This window comes from Excalfactoria chinensis, chromosome 1 (assembly GCF_039878825.1).
Source record: "Excalfactoria chinensis isolate bCotChi1 chromosome 1, bCotChi1.hap2, whole genome shotgun sequence".
In the NCBI taxonomy this organism is placed as follows: Eukaryota; Metazoa; Chordata; class Aves; order Galliformes; family Phasianidae; genus Excalfactoria; species Excalfactoria chinensis.
Window position 1 is genome coordinate 35,138,627 of NC_092825.1, and position 18,385 is coordinate 35,157,011.

The following is an 18,385-nucleotide window of genomic DNA, read 5'->3' on the forward strand; positions in this document are numbered from 1 at the left end:
ATTGGTTATTTCCAGATCTGGTCTTGAAGATCACTGTACAGGCAGATCAGAAGATAACAAATATGTCTTTCAATAGTACTTATTAATTTAGTAATATGTCCATTTTTTGAAAGAATTTGAGGTTATATTGTGAAAGCTAATTTCTGTATATATATACATATATACATATATAATATATAAAATATTGTGCCAAAATAAGCTTTTGTATATTACTGTTCTGTGAGGGTTTTTTTACATCTTTAAAGTAGTAGGTGGAAAAAAAGAGACACGAATTTCAATGAAATTGAGCAAGAAGAGAGGAAATATACATAGCTCATTCTACGATTCTTTATCTAGACCCATTTTTCTGTATCTGCAAAGCTGATCTTTGTAAAGCACTTGAGATTAATATTGCAATGCACTGAATTCAGAGGCAGCTCACATTCCTGTTTGACTTATAGACACAATACACTGAGTTCATTGAGTTCATTGTACTAAAATCAAATGCTTCATTGGGATACTATAAATAACATCGCCAAGATACAAATAAATGACCTAAATTTCTTCTAGCTGTTCTGATTGGTGACCAAAAGTGAATGTAAAGTACAATGAAAATGCATTACTTTCTGCTGATAGAGGTGTCACTTGCATCCAGGAGTACAATTTTCCTTTCACATAATAAGTATTACACAGAATGCAAACGAGATTCTGGGTCCAACTCTTCTAATTCTACAGTCATGTCAAAGTTACACTAACTGTAAATGAATAAAATGCTTCTTCTGTTCAGGTAGAGAATAAGATGAAATTTATAATTTATTGAGGTCATGAGAAAATAAGAGACATACTATAATTGATGGGTTTTTATGTGTGTGTGTGTGTGTGTTCTCTCTGTGTGACTGTCAGGTTTAAATTCTTCTGCCATGTTTGGACATTTTTACTTTCTGGAAATGTGCTTACTTCTTTTTCCTTCTGATTTTGTGCTGTTTGTTTGTTTGTTTGTTTTGAGATTCCATGTCTGACAGCAGTATCAGCTGGCAGTCTCCCACATACATCTAAATATACCCCATTAGTGCACCTTGTCGTAGTCACTGATAGTACTCTACTATATTAGAAATTACCCTAGAAATAACTAGTTCCAGCATTTTAGATAGGTATATTCAGAGGTCCTCCAAACATTTTGCTCAAATGAAGAACTCAACATCTACAGTAAAGAGCTGTTAAAGACTGATAAAGTCTTTTGGCATCAGCGCTTAAGAATCGTGGTTCCCTATTTGTTCATTTGTTGTCATATAGTCTCAGACCCAATGAACTCTACATAATCAATTTCTCTCTTTCTGTTTTTGTAAGATGTTTTCCTATGGGAAACACAGTCTTTAATGAGAGTTGTCTCCTATAATAACACCCCTCTCGATATAGAAGATATTGTATTTGTACTCAAGTAGAATCTAACAGCCTTTTGATCCTCTACTTCTTCACCCCTTTCCCCTCTCTTCCTCAACATCTGCTCTACTCCAGTGCAGGCAGGAGCACATAAAAGACAATTCTTTTAAAGTAAGGTAAAGAGAAGTAACTCCTGTCAGTTAAGTTATTGTCATTTCTTATCTCTAAACTGCTTACTAGAATTGCTTGTTTTAGTTGATCCTCTATCACTTATACTGTAATTAATCTGGTCCACAGACACAAGAACTCTTTCTAAAACATATTGCAATAGTCTAATTTTCATTAGCCTTCCTTTTTTGCTTTCATGTTCATTTGAAGCTAGGACTGAATATTACAGTCTCATGTACCCGTAGTTTATGCTTAAAGAAAAGTCAGTTGTTATGATTTATCCTGGTTGCCTGCTTTACTTCTTAATAATTTCATGATTCGCCTAAAATATACAAATATTCAGTAGAGTATCTGGAGATGTGGGATATAAGTTGCTATGCAATATTTTGGCCTGGCTTTCAGCTTTTGCTCCAAATATTGTGTGGGTAAATTATTATACCTGCCATCCCTTCAAGAATGTCTCATATACACAAAGGCATTTTGGACAGACACTGATGAAAGCTGCGATATTTGGCTCAGCAGATTAAGGGATTCTGTCTAGTCATGGACAGCAGTAAAACATTTGGAGACATGACATGGAGATTTAGCACGCCTTGTGTTGAGACAGTTTGTCTCTTTTTTTTTTTTTTTTTTTTTTTTTTTTTTTTAATTTATTTATTTATTTATTTATTTTTATTATTTTTTTTCCTGGCAGTAGAGACTTAAATTTTGAGTAAATATCCTTTTTGTCTCTTTGTGCTTATTATGTGTATGTCTTAAGTTTCAGCTAGGTGCCCTTGGTGAGACAGAGAGAAAAACACACATGGGAAAAAATCTCATAGGTTTGATAATATTGACCTCTAAATTGTTTCTTCCTTCAAGTTTTATAGTACATTCTTTTAAGTTTCAGACCTGGAGAACACTTTTTCTCCTTATGCTACCCATAAGTATCAAATAAAAGATTCATAATAAAGTCAAAATGTACCCATTTTATCATCAGATTTTTACTCTAATCTATGGATCTTCTGTAACTAATATGAAACTAGTGGGATGTGGATAATTAGGGTGCTGTATTAATCACCATTGGCAAGCTGGAGCAATTATTAAGGCAAGAAAAAAAAAAATAAAAAAGGCTAATTTCATAGTTTGTCTGTGGCATAAAATTCTCAAAAAAGGATCATTTATATTGTTGAAAAGATTCCGTGCTATTTAAAGTTTTGTTTTGGTGGAACAAGGTAACAGGAATGATTAATACTGGTTCCTTGTAATGTATTCCTTTAATCAAAAAATAAATACAAAATATTATGCAACTCAATTCCTGAAAAAAATAAACCTAAAATTTATTGAATAAAAAGCAGATCTGTACAGAATTCTTGCTGTCTTCTATTACTCTTGCATCTGAAAAGCAAATGTTTAATATTTAACGGACCCAATGACTGAACTGCAGATCACATCTTGGCCTTTCCTTTGTTCTTTTCTCTAGTAGAAGCAAAGTCTAAATAACTGGTTTCTGCTAAAGGGTGCTGAACTCCTGTGATGGAACTTGTGGAATCCTGCGGGTCTTCCTAGGTTTTTATCACATATTTAATACATGCTTTATGAAGGCAGCTGTTTAATGCAATCTTGCCTCTACTTGACTTAAGGAGTTCTGCCCCCTGCAATTGCTGCACAGAACTGTTACTTTTTTTGAACATTTATTACACCCTTCAAGATGATAAACATTACAACACCATTTAGAAGACATTTAGCAAAAGCTGTATAATGGGCTGGAGTGCTGAACATCTTCCTACCAGCTTTTAAGATGCAATCCTCTTGTCAGAGTGGTTCTAGTCTGAAAGGACATTCATGCCAAAAACTTATAAACCATAAACCTCATTATCTGCAGCGTTGAAATCAGCTGCTCATGCCTAGGAGAGCACTTACCTGCTATTCATTATCATAGCTCCTTAGTAACAACAAGAGTATTGGACCATAGAAAAGAGAAAAATGGGAGCTCTTCTTCTACTGGATTTCCTTTACCTCTGATCAAATCCTCAAACATTCTAGGGTCATATTTAAGCAAGACTATTGGAGTGCAGAAAGGGGAAAAAAGGAAAAGATGCCTGTGTACGAAACACATGCCATGCTTAAAAAAAAAAAAAAAAAAAAAAAAAGACTGCTGTCCCAACATAAATAAATGTACCTAATGCTAAAACAGATTAGTCAAAACTGTCTCAAACACACTCATTCAAAACTCTATTAAAATTGTACTGTGTAACCTTCCATCACATTACATGCAGCTAAGGTCTCCCCCTCTTCTAGACGCAGTGAATATTGGCTATAACACATCCCTTAATCCTGACAAATATAGAATCAGAATTAATCTTTATTTTAGCTTGGGGTGTTAAAAAGCAGGATAAGGGAGAAAGAGAGGCAGAGATGAGTCACAGAGAAAAACTATAAAACAAAATATTTGTAGCAAAATACTTTCTAGTAATTGTTTAATTTTCTCACAATTGAGTACAGCAATTTTAAGAAATTTCATTTAAAGGTTTATTAATAGTTGTTGTTTTAGGTAGAACAAGATTACTACAAATAATATTTTTTGTTTTGTTTTGTTTTTTAATGGAGCATGTGTAGAAGAATGCGTTTCATAAAGTCATTCATTTGCAATGTTAGTATTTCTCTCTGATGTATCTCTTCTTCATTAACATTTTAAATCAAAGTTTTATTAATAAATAGAATCAGGAATACAAACTACTTCCCATCATACATAACAGAGCAAGAGATACAGAAGATAAACATTAATTCCTAGCTGACATATATTACCCCTATTCAGAGGTTCTTTCTGTACTAAATACAGGCCATTGTCTAAACACAGGTCTTCAGGAAAATACCTATGAAGCATAAAATTCATCCCATGTAACTTAGCTACCTATGAATGAAATTGTCCTCTAAAGCCAATGGGAAAAACCATATAAGAGGAACACGCCTCTGTCTATTTACAAGGTAGGCAAACTAGATAACTACCTTTCTTCCAGGCATCACTGGGAGACTTAAACTCAGTATGTATTAAATGCACGTGGAAATTCTGATCTGCTTCTACTTGCTTTGAGTCTATTTTGATGACATAGCACAGCAACAAATGATAGCAGTGAACCAAGTGCTAGTATACCAAATTTATACTGGATAAAAAGTCTGTGGGATATGCCAGGCAGATACATAGGACATACAAAGGCAGTTCTCAGCACCAAATTCCTTCACAATAAGCAGCACCAGCAAAAGAGCTGAAACTAAAAACAGGCCCAAGGACAATAAAAGCAACAACAAATGGAAGAAAAAGTAAGATCCTAAGGGAATAAAAAAAGTGTTAAATTGCCAGCAATTTAGCAGTGACAGCAACAGCAGGAACAAAATCTTTCCCAACTACTATTCTGGAGTATTTAGCAAATAATATTATCCACTCTTAAGATGTAGACACTATCCATGGAAGAAAATAATCCATTAATAATTGCACATGCTTTTCACTGGCTGCTTGCAGTTTCTGGAGAGAGATTGTGCTGTTTCTGCTTCCAAGTTTTAAAAAGCTACACACATTTAAAACACTGTGAAAGCTGGGAATTATATATAATGTTAAAGAATGAATTCTTCTTCTCATATTCTTTTTTAAATTTCTTCCACTTTGTTTTCTTTTCCCACATTCCCTCCAGTCTCAAGAGAAAAAGAAAAGGAGAATAAATGCCTACTATTTTCATTGGTGGTGATTTAGGTCATAGCAGCTGATCTCAGGCCCAAGCTTATAGATAGGACACAGTATGACATAAATCCTAAATGGCAAACATATAACTGCTGCATTCAGCTTATATTATGTTGTCAATTTCAGATGGATGCTATGAAAGACTAAGGCTAACTCCCTTTGGCAGACATGATTTTTTTATTTTTTATTTTTTAATTTTATTTACTTATTTTTTGTACCTGCAGTCTTGATTTGGGATCATTTGAAACCTGTATTATTGTTCATTTTGCTCATCCTGGTGTCTGGCTCCTCATTCCCGTGGCCTTTCCCTTCTGTCACTGTAGCTTTGGCAATTTGTTCTCAAAGCTGCCAGTCCAGTAGACAGTCCTTTATGTTTTCTCCTCTGCTGTGTTAAGCAAGGCAGCCCAGTATAGTTTAGTCTTTATAGTAAAGAAATAATGAAATTCTTATTGCACTCTCCCTTTAAGTAGGGTGCTGGGGAAATAACAGGATAACAGTAGGTGTGTGAAGACACACACTGAACTCAGGAAAAAAATTAATATCCCTTTGATGGTGAAAAGAAAAATAGAATAAAACACACAGTTGACAGAAAAATGATAAACTAATTCATCACTATACTTTAAGCTGAAGTCATGGAATTTTAGACTGAGATCAAAGAAACTGAGAAACTGATCAGAAACAGCTAAACCTGAAACTCAGCCCCTTACTCCAATTCCTATTGAAGAGAAACCTTGTTTTTAAACCCAGAACTGCTTATATTTTAATTAATTTTATATTTTATATTTTCATAGTTGACATAGTGTCCAACTTGGAGAACTTACTGCTGTTGAACATGTATTTGTTAGTTAGGCAGGAAAAATCTATTCCAAATCTTGTGTTAAAGTTTTTCTGTAAGCATATCTAAAAGCTGCTGAGGAGGCTCAGAATTTTAGCACACTGGATAAAACCCAATAAAATGCCTACAATCAATAAATAGGATGAGATGGTCATTGCTATTCCAAGCTTGTTTCTTCAAATTGACAGTTGTTAAGCCTTTTAAAACTAAATTGAGATCAGAGTGGAAGGCATACCATTGACTAGAGCTTACCACATGGCAGGGATTTTCTTTTTAGGCTTTCATGTATTTTTCTGAGATCTGTAAGCAAAACTTAGATGCAATTGTAGTACTACATCGAATACTATACACTATTTTCATGAAAATGAAAGTACAATTTCATTATGGCCATTGATGATGCCTTTAAAATATGACAAACATTTTCAAATATTTTTCCTAAGTTGAAATGTTGGTATGCATTGATCAGTGATAATATGTCTTTGTGGTATCTGGATTTTTAAGAAGTCCTTAATATTCTGTGAATTCATAGTACTGACAGAATTTTTCAGACAGTGTAGCATTTCCACCCTGTCAACCTTTCTACATTATTAATCAACCCTAAATAATCTTTCAGTTTATAGGAATGGCCTAAATTAGCCTGGAAATCAAAATAGTTCTCTTAACTGAAAAATGTTTTCTGAAAGGTAGGCAAATATTAAACCCTGTGCCATTCTGTGGCTTTGCATCTCCAGCAGCACTTCTGTAGAGAAACACAAGTGGGAGGACTGTGTCAAAATGCCAAGGGAGGCAGGTTTAGGCAGGTCTGTCCCTGCAATACAATGCTGCTTACTCTATCTGCTAGCAGGAGATTAAGGCTTTGGGGAAGGTCTGCATCCTACAGTTTAGGCAGCAGGTTGGAAGGATAAAATGCAGCACCTGGAGGTCTCTTAAGTTTTTCTTGCATATAGCTTGATCACTGATTTCATGCAAGTGCAATGAATTTTACCTGTGGGTTTTATTGCAGCTAATCTTAATAGATGTTTTAGACTGACGGTCTATCTTTTTAATCCCTTGGTAATATTGTTACTGAAGTAATCTCTCAAAAGCCTACATTATATATTGCAAAAGAGTGGATTTCTTACCCTATTTTGATTTTTCTCTAAAGATGGAAGTAAAATGACCGCAAGCTCAATGTCACAAGATATTTTAAACTTCCTATTAACTGCCTTAACTTGAAGCTCAGAAATATTAAGCACTTAATCATCACCTTTGATTTGTGATAGACTGAGTATTTTTGCAGGAGTGAAGGAATTATGTCTGTGACATGAGAAAGGCCAGAACAAAAAGCAGCCTGTATATAAAGACTAATATATAAAGTCCAGTACATAAAGACTAAAACCATAATGTTAAAAACAAAGCAAACAAACAAACAACAATACTAAGCAAGAGCTTCTCAAAGATTTCTTATGGTCTCTGAGTTCTTTGTAAGTTTTAGACAGGTGGAGCTTCATCAGGTCTTCCTCTTGGTTTTCCCACTGAGCTCTGCTGTGCTAAACTTCCTAAAGATAACAGTGAGAAAAAATAAGCTAATCTAAATGCAGCTAGTCAGAATGATTTTGATAATAGTCACTGCCAGGATAATTTATAGTTTTTTCTTTTTCTCATCATTACTAACATACCAGATCTCAGAAATTGTATTAAGTCATGGGCTTACATGAGTGCAAAGTAATTTGCACAGACCATGAAAAGAGAGTTACAAAGAACTTTAATATTATTAAGTTTTACTTGAGCTTTGTCTTTGCACTAGTTTATAGGATTTAATTTCTCTCCTCATTTCTTATAGACAGAGATTAATTGGTCCTCTTTATCAGAACACTTGGCAATTAGGAATGTTCTTCTCTTGCACGTATCTTCCATCATGCACACTCTAGTCGCTCAATAAAAAGATGTGCTCCAAACAGGAGCATCCATTTTTCAATGTAGCAATGTACGGCAACAGGTTACTGTTTCTGTAAAGCCATTACTTTTACTGTCAACGTGACTGCTGTTAGACGCTGTCTCATTAGACAGGTTAGATTGGAACTGCATAAAAAAATCTGACCAGACAAGATATAAAGTTTTAGTGCATGTTCTTATGTGTCTAAACACATGCACAGGTGCATGTGTGCACATACATAAAAGATGGTCATAAAATGGGTATAAGTGTGGATATTACATTTCTGAAATAATGAATTCTTCTCTGCATATGGCTGGTTAGACAACACTGCCCTATATGTAAACCATTGAGTAAATCACAATAGAAAAAAAGCTCAGGTGCCTGTTTTAGGGAGTTTATGGAAGGACAAGAATATAAGAGTGGAAACACAATGTCTAAGAAAATGAAAAATGAAAGTAATTAAATAATATTGAAGAAGTGTCATTTTAATATGAAGTCCCAAAGATGTCTCTGGAATGCAAAAATATACTTAAAAATCTGAGAAGTAATTGATTTCCCTATGAAAGCTAGTTTAATCATGTAATTTCCCCAGTGGCAGAGGCATTAGAACTGTAATTCCTGTGGGTACACAGATGAAGGAATGAAGTGAGCCAGCACTGAAGTTCTGGCTTGGGCTGTCATTCATAATTAAGTCTGTAAGTGTCTAGTCTGATTGCATGTGTGATCAGTGATTCTATCTTTTCCTAATTCATTATCAGTTTTTTACATTGCTGGTGCAATATGTGAGAATCAAGTAAGCTTTGCAAGACACCTTCCTGGAAGGTGCACTGTACCACTGAAACATGCATATTTCAGTGCACAGATGCTATATTATCCCTCCACTGTATGACACCATGACTTGAAAGAAATAGAATCTTAGACTAGTTTATAAGATAGTTAGATTAGGTTAGAATGTGTGTCATCCTTGAACTTGAGACAATACACATATTAATGCTGTACCACTCATTAATTGGAACACTTCAATTTTCATTATAATTAAAGATATTACTAGGGATGATTTTTTCAAGTATGAAAGATAACAGCAAATTTTTTTTTGATGGATCATTTAAAAGGAAACAGAGGAATTGTACGTACAAGTGTATCTTAAACCCATAGGTAAGCAGATTTAAAACCAAATACTCAAACAGGTTTAGAAGTTATAAATCATTAATTTAAAAATCAGTCAAAAATACAAATTGATTTCACGCATTCTACTCATAAAAGAAATAGCTATTCTGATCTTACCTACAAATCTAACTAAGGTAAATGATGATAATTTAACACCATCAGCATACCTCATTCAATAATGTGATATCTTGCCTGATGATATCATGCTATTCTGAACCTTATATAAAATGCCTAAACACTATTATGTGTGTGGCGTAGTGACTGCATACAAAGATCTATTGCATGATGATTCTGTTGGCATTCATTTTGTTGTTGTTGTTGTTTGTTTTTTGTTTTTTTTTTTTGTGAAGAAACTGAATCACGATCATAGACTACCTGTATGGTGTGGCTAATCTACTCTTCTTGCATGAAACATGTGAAACATAGTTTGCAAATTCTGCCATTTTCCTAATTATGTTTAAGTAAATCTTAAAAGCAACAAGAGCGATAAACCCTTCTTTTCCCTCATCAGCAGCTAAAAGCTATCCAGGACAGTTAAAGTCCCAGCTTTGAACATTATCTCAATACGGAAATGTGAGAAATAAGAAAACTGGACCAAAGCTATAATGACTGCCATCATCATGACAGGAGAAGGCATCCATCTCCAGAGAACAAGCAAAATAATGATAATTTGTATCTAAGAGAGGTACTCACAGAAGAAGTTTTTAAATTAGCAAAAATCAAAGGGATGTCTAATGGATTTCCCTTTCTGGCAAAGCTTCTCCATGATCTCCATGCAGATCAGGTATGTCCTTATAGTTGTGGGTCCTATTCTTCAGTCTTATAGTGACAATTCTATCTCACAGAAGTATTTGACTTATTTGTGTGCAGTCTGGCATTTTTCTTTCAAACTGTTACTTTTCTGTTCTAGTTTCAAATTAGCAAAAGCCCTGGAAACTCCTCAGAATACAGAGGTCTGGTTATTGCAAGGCTTTGCAGGCACTGAGTTGTCCAGTTCTGAAGAGGGCAAGTCTGTATTGGGAAGTTGCTTAGGAAATCAGTGGATTATGAAGATTTGTGTGCCCAGCTTTGTGGCCTGTGTGTATGCTTGGCAGTGATTCACAAATCTCATTATTGTTACACTTTACTGTTAAACATTTCATTGATTATGTAAAGTGGAAGTTAGCACTTATTCTTTTCCTACTCTACAAATTCTTTATTGTAAACCTGTGCTGCTCCTGGTTTTATCTGTGTTTCTTAGGGCGGTTGTCAGAGCAGCTGGGAACCATAATATGTTGAGTTAGCTCCCATGAAAATGAGTATAGCAGCTTGGTGCTTAAAGGTGAGATTTATCCTATAGAAGAATGTAAATTCTTTCCAGATGGTACTTAGACAGATGTTAGCTTTTTTGCAGTCCAAGAAGATGTACAATTTTTGCATCCAACAGATATTCTGGTGGAAGCTGTGTATTGCCAAATGTGTATGTTTGGTGGCCCTGCTAGGCAGGGGGGTTGGAACTATATGATCCTTGGGGTCCCTTCCAACCTGGGTCATTCTGTGATTCTGTGAGTGGGGCAACCCATGAGACCGAAGTATGGATTTTCTGGGGAGCCCTGTTGGGGTCAGCAGAGCCACTGGGATCAGGGCTGTGTTCCACACTGAGGCTTATTGTGGGGCTGGGAGTCCCAGTGATTCAGCTCATGACCATGTGGGCTTGCTGGTGCCCTCCAGGTCCTGGCATGTGAACCAACAGGCTGAGTCAAAAATAAATGAGTAAGTAACAGTAGGCTAAGATTTTGTTCCACTAGTGAAAGCATTATGTAGTACGCCTGTAAGGTAATGAGTAAAGAAACATTTTGATTTCAAGGATGTTTTGCTTATTCTAATGGGTTTGACAGGCAAAAACTGAACAGAAATATTAGATTATACTGGTCTCTAAAAGTGCTTACAAATGGATAGTTTTATTTACTAAATATATTGCTACCTTTCATAGCAGCAATTATTTAAAATTCACCAGCCTTCTTGTTTAACAGCTTATATAAAGAGGAATGGTATTGCAGTTTTCTTCCTAGAAAAAACAGTAGCTGATCAGCTTGCAAAATATTGACTGTAATATTTCCAAATGCATAAACCTTTCCAAAACAATTTTTTTCCAAGCTGAAAATGCAAATGCTGATGACTATTAGAAGGATACTTTATGCCTCACCTTAATAGCTAGCTACAGTAGGGTGTAACTGTTCTAAGGATTAAGATCCCATACAAACACATTAAATTAAAATGTAAAGCAGATTTGTTGCTTTGCTTATGATGTTAATTACTTATTTCACTTATTTGCTGAAATCCAGCCAACAAATATACTAGTCCACTTAAACTAATGCTGAATTAACAAGGTGAAGCATGCATTGTCAGCTTCTCTGTAGACAGATGTGAAGAAACAGCAAGAAAGACCCCTTGAGCTCCATGCTGAGGCTTTGTCATTCCAGTAACGTTGTACAGATTTCAAACTCCTTGCTGAAACAGGACATGTTCATATAATCATGACCATGAAATACGTGACTACAGTTAACAGTCTCTTCAGGGGAGAGAAGTAATTTCCATATGAAGTGACTGTTGTAAATTTAATGAGTTTCAAAATAGTTGCAAGACAAGATAAAGTAATTTTATATTAGAGTTAATCTTTTAAATGAGAGAGTCTTCTTGCAGATGTTTGCTTTGCTGCTCTTTTTCAATCTCCATGCTAGATAATGATCAGGGATGGGAAGATATTTATTTTGCTGCCACAGACCACATATCCAATGAAGAGTGGGTCTTTACATTTTATAAAGATGTAAAACCATAATGAGACAATATTTGAATTTGCTAGGGCATTTTTTAATCAGAAATTTGATCCATGACTGCTCTTGTTTGTCTGACATTGTTTGCACTACATTACAGATTCTCTCATCATTATAAATGCCCTCAGGCATCAAAATTTGATTTATTTTGAATTTCCACACATACTTAGGTGTTTATATTTGTCACCGTTCTAACCACTCAGATATAGGAACTTGCTTCTTTTTATGGCAATAAGTGATGATTGAAAGACGCCAAGAATATTTTCACTTTTTTTTTTATCCATGGCGTACATGTAGGTCCCCCTTCCCTATATGTATGGCAAATACAAGATATCTTTTGAGTGACATTTTTTTCACAGAGGCCATTTCTTTTTTCTTATCTAGTTATGAGTTGAGAAGTTGTTCACCCTTTCAATTCAAGCCAGATCTTCTTGCATGCTTACAAAGTGTTCCTCATGATAGTTGTTCTCATTCTCCCTTCAGTTTTACTCCTTGTTTTGAGATCAGAAGCATGAGGAGCAAAAGTCTGAAAAATAACTTGCTTTCAAGGTTTTCTGGTTAGTAGGGGTATACTGTATACTTCATAGGGGAAAATTTCCTGCAGTAACTGCACATGGTCAAACCTTTGCCCATGAGAGAAATCACACTGTTTGGAGGGAGATACTGTGCATGTTTAAGAGTCTGCCCAAACTGACAGAAATGCAGGACTGAGAGCTTTCTTTCAATTGTTTTTCATTATATTTGAATGGATTGCCCAAATTCAGATAAATTTCTGCAGTTTTAGCTTCTAATCTGAGCTAAGTGATGTTTCAAATCTAGTGGAATTTGTCCATTATTACCATTCCTCAAGTTGCTTCATATCTGCGTGATAAAAGGAATTTATGGAATTTTATGAAACCTTTTTATGAAGGCTTTGGAAATAGTGTGTGATTGTCCAAGTGTAAAAATTCCTTTCTGAAATTTAAAGAATTAAAAAATTTAAATTTAAAGAAAATTTAAAGTATCAGAAGTATAGGTTCTTTTAATCTGCACTGTTAAATACATTTGTGTTACAAAATTAGGCAGCAATCAAGATGTGATGTAAAAATCTTCCTTCAATTATGATACAAGACATTACTAGTAATTATTTTCCATACAGTACAGAGAAGATAAGTTCTCCTTCTGTTTCCAGATGGCAAAGATAGAAGGTAATTGTAATGACGTGACAGCTATAGTACATATAAAAGAGTAATAGTAAACAAGTTGTATTTTATGAGAGCATTGCTACAATGATTTGATGGGAAAGCAGCTTTTGAGAAACTTATGATCAATAATTGTCATGTATTTTTATTGACTAACTATCTACAAAATACATTGTAGAGTCTTAGAAGTACATTATATGATCTATAACCTCTAGAAAAAGATTAAGCATTTTAAGTACCTTGACATGAAAAGAAAGAAAAAAAAAAAAGACAAATCTGTCCAGATTTTTGCTACATGGTACAGAAATAGATCTGCAAGCTCATATGTTTTTGTAGTTGGGGAGGACAGTAAATGACTTGGTCTGAAATATTTTGACTAGAAAATTGATAACTGAATACTGCTGCGTATAGACCAATGGGCATTATGGGATATCCATTCATGCAGTATAACTGTTGTGTTTCTTTTTTGCACTTTAGCAAGATCTAGCTGTTGTTACTTAATCTAAAAGTACATTGTCTCTCCCCTTTGCACATCTTTATGATACTTCAGTAACATAAATAATTTGGAATTATGTTTTTGTTTTCAGTTCCAAGTGCATGAAATCATGTATGAAAAATGCTGACAACTAAGGAGTATGTAATAGGAATCTGAAAAATGTGAGTGGGATAAAGAGTATGGGTAGGGATCTCTGCATCATGTTTTTTAACAGTACAAAAAATATCTTCCATCTAATGTGGACAGTGGACAGATTAAGAACAGGCAAAAAGAAAGTTCAATAACTGTGAACTTCCCTGAAAAAGTTAGATCTTGGGATGCTAAAATTTCTCACTGTCTCGTGCAGAGTCTGGGCACTGACATGTTTAAAAGTTGCTAAGTGCAGACATTCAGCACTGAAAGTTTTCTTAAACAAACAAAAGCTGGACAATGGGAGTGTGTTTGGGTATATAGAAACTACTATTTATATATGTCTTCTTTTAACTGTTCCTTTTTGCTTCTTTTTACATCTATGTTCCTGTTTGTTCTACCCCTAAAAAACAAATCCTGGAAGCAAAAGATAAAATAGGAGCATTCAAGTGTGAAGGATGAAAAAAGAAAATGATAAGAAGTGGGATCAGAGAGAAGGATGATGTGGTCATACAAGTGGAAATAGTTAAGGATGTTGAGTAAGACATCACAAAACCTTGCTCCCTTCCCTGAAAGTCCAATAAAGGAGTATTCAAAGATCTTGACTGTGAACAGATGAGATTCTTATAGTCTCTAGGATCTTCCATGCACTCCCATCACCCTTCTTTTGGTGAACTGAATGATCAGTTGAGCTACAACCAGGAAAAAGTTGAAGACAAGACCCCGTAACTTGGCAGAAGATCATAAGAGAATGCATATTCTGCTGTAATCTTACAGATATTTAGTCAATTCTATCTTACTGTCCCTTTAAAACTTCATCAACCATAGGGGCAGAAGGCTAGTAAATATTTATGAGTAAAAAAGTCTCTTTAATATCTGTGGTGTTGTCTGTGATAGCAAATCAGTATTTCTGCAAAAAGGAGAACAAGTTGGTGTTCCTAGAGAAATGTGATTGTCCTTTATACTTCTGGATGTGTTGCTAACAGACGTGTTCTATTACAGGTTTCCAGCTATAAATTCAAGCCTTGCATTTGCAAAAGTTAGAAATGTGGGCCAATACAGTTAGGAAACTCCATGACCATATGCCAAAACACCAATAGGTTTCTGAGTTTTAGAGTTTGTATCTACAGAACTTTTTTAGTGGGCTTATTCATCTCCAGTGTAACAACACCAACAACTGATCTGTCTCTGCCAAGTTGGGCAGCAACTGCTATGTAGAGTTCAGTCTCGATATGGTGACAGTCACATTCTAGTGAATGGACAATGAATGCTCACAGGGTAAGCTGGCTCTGTAAGTCAGAAAAGCCCTCTTCAGTAAGCTCATATGCACATCTTGAAGTCTGAGGCTGTTGATCAACCTTTCTTTTATATGAACCTCAAACTCAAAAATATGAAGTAAAGAGGTTCCCAAGAAAGTCCCTTGTGAATCAGCACCTCCAGATGCTCTGCTTCCTCTTGGTTCCTTTCTTTTGTTGGTGCAGCTGCAGCTGGGAAAGAAAAGTAAATGTAACTGCTGCTGCTGCAAAAATTGCAGCCAGAAAATATTCATTAGTGCAGCAATTGCAAAGTTGCAGCTGTCCAGATAAATATATCTAGCTATGTTCAAATCAAAGCACTACAGCGACAGATGGTTTTCCCCTAATTAGAGCTGCCATATTTCAAGCTAGGACTTTTCAGAAGGAAACAGTTAGCTGTTAGTGAGTTAACATGCCCAGAATTCCTGGACAAATAATAGAAGTGCTCAAAATCCTGAAGTGTGAAACTTCCAGCTGGAAAAGACACAGTGTCACTGAAAATCTAGACATATGGTAACCTTTTCTCAGATGTGGCTTAGGAATTTAAAAAAGAATCTGGCTATCCAGAAAGAGATGAATTATGGGCTAGAAGAAACAAATTATGGGATTTTTAGAATTTCCCCCCAGCTGCAAAACACAATGGCTTCTAGATGGTTTGCAATAAATATGATGTTATTCATTTAATTGGGCAGAAACCCTGAAAACAACATAAATGACTGTAGGATACTATTTACAGTATTTAGAGCTTCCCTCCCCCACTGTGGGAAGTGATTAACTGGTTGCATTCATCCCATCTGATGTTAACTATCTGAAACTTATCTTTCTAATTACAGCTGGTCCCTTACTACTCAACATTCAAAGAAAAAATATATGTATATTTCTCTAAGATGAGGATCTAATCTATTCTAAAATAAGTATCTGAAACAGAAAAGGGAAATTTCCCCACTCTCTTTTTAAGAGTGCTTTATATATGAAAATTCATAAAATAGAATAACATTAATTGTTCTGTTTTAGAAGTAATCACCTTTATTCTAGACAAATCTTCCAAAAATTTAACTGCTATATTCTTCAGTTCAGTGAGCAAATTACATAGGGATCTTTCAAGCAAAGCTTCAAAAATCAATTAGGTTTACATTTCTGGCAGTGATGGTAAGAACTGCCACACTCCTGTGTTAGCACTACTCTTCTTGTGCCTAAATTTCAACAACAGAAATAGAAACATTACAACTGACCTTCTGAATAGGAAAAATTGTACAGAAAAATACTCTCCAACACTGAAATTATTGTTGAGTTCCTCGTAGTAAATAGCACCTTAGTGAAATAAGAGGTGACTACACCAACTTCATCCTTTGGGCTGAGAAAGAAGTTGAATCCCTGAAATATGCAGTGAATCATATTTTATATACTGTCTGATTTTCTTTTATGTGTGTAAAACACACATAAAACAAAACAAAACAAAACAAAAATTGTGGTTATAGTAACATCTCTTAAGATTTCTTCCTTTAACAGTCTTTTGAAGGAAGTTGTTCATGTTATCTGTTATTCATGTTATTTTTTAATCTCTCAGTGACAAAAACACAAAGCTGAATATTGATATTTTTCTAGAACTTTGAGTGTTTTGTTTTTCACTGATGAAATTCTAGTTAGAAATGCTTACGTAAAACTACACATTTTATTACTGAAAGCTTTCAAATTCCTGTCTCTTGATGTCTTTGTTGTTTAATTTAGTGCATATTGATATAAAGAGAAATTAACCAATTTCTTAACAGACTTCTTGTCATGGATTTGTGTCACTCTGATGTTTAATTAAAAATATAAATATCTACAGCTGGCAGAATATACAAAGCTTCCCTTTCTGTGTTAAGAATTCTTCTCCAAAAAATAATCTTCTGTTTTTTCTGTGTATATGACCAGTCTTTATAATGTGTTGACTGACAAAAAGAAACTTCAGTAGCACTGTTTTTCAAGGCTTAGAGTTAGCTTGAAATAGTAGTTCTGCAGGAGTTTGAAAGCTGCATTTTTGCTCTGTAGTAAATTCAGATGTTTCTTGCATTTTAAATCATTGGGACCAAAAAGATATGCAGCGCTCTACACATGTAATTCAGTAGTAGATCACACATACATGTGGCTATTAAAATGTAACGGTGTCCTTCTAAACTTGCTATCACATGATCACTTCTTCCTGCAGAACATAATCCAGTTCCAAGGAATCTTATATGTATATTACCCAATTCAGTGGGGAAAAAAAACCCAAAAATACCCAACACCATATTTATTTCTAAGAAGGTGTTATGTGTACTTAATATACTCAGCTTCCTATCTGTTTTTCGTTTAGTGTCTTGTGGGTATTTTCCTTAATGTTTCAACTGCTTAGTCTGAGCATAAAGTAGCATCTGTGAGAAGTTAAGCTTTGATTTATAGCTGTAATACTAAGATTGGATTGAGAAGTGGAATTAAGAATTTGCTATTGTGCTGGAGATTGTCTCCATGAATTTGAACATCATTGTAATCGGGTTATCTAGATTTACCCGTGATAGAGGCTGCTGCCCCTAGAAGGAGGGAAATGAACAAAAACAATGGCAGCAATCTAAGGAAAGAACTTATTTTACTAAATACGAATAATATTGGAATACAAGGTGACACAATATGATACAATATAACTACAACTACTAAATCAAACAAGGCAGAGAAAAAGAAAGAGAGAAAAAGAGTCCCCGAGAACCGGGGGGCCTACTGCGATCTCTAGGCGACAGGCTGGAACGTTGCTGATAGAGGGAGACGGCAGGGATGGAGCGCTCCAAAGCGATAGACAGAGCGAAAAGAAGAACGTTCCAGCCTGGGAGTGAGATTATATATGTGTCCTCCTCCTCTGGTGATTCGTCTCTGGCCGCGTCATCCCCTGGGATATGTAGTTTCTTCCAAGAGCTGAGTACTCGGGATGCTGCCATTCCACAGATCTGGAGCATGAACCTTCCACACTTCCGCATACCCTCTGTTACACTTCCGCATACCCTCTGTTACACTTCCACATACCCTCTGTTACACTTTCTTATACCACCAAAACAGTTTACCACTATTTGTACCCTCAGTTAATGATTCATACCGCACATGATGTCATGATGTAGAATATTGACAGCACAAAACCATGACATTCATTCTGTTTTTTTAATCTGCATTTAGGCATCTCACTGGACAAGCAGAATATGTAATGGAATTCACAAATTAAATATAAATCTGGAAGATACCATTTTCTACTTTTTTTCTACTCAGAAAAGCAAACCAATCAATTTTCTACATCCAAAAAGCTTTTCT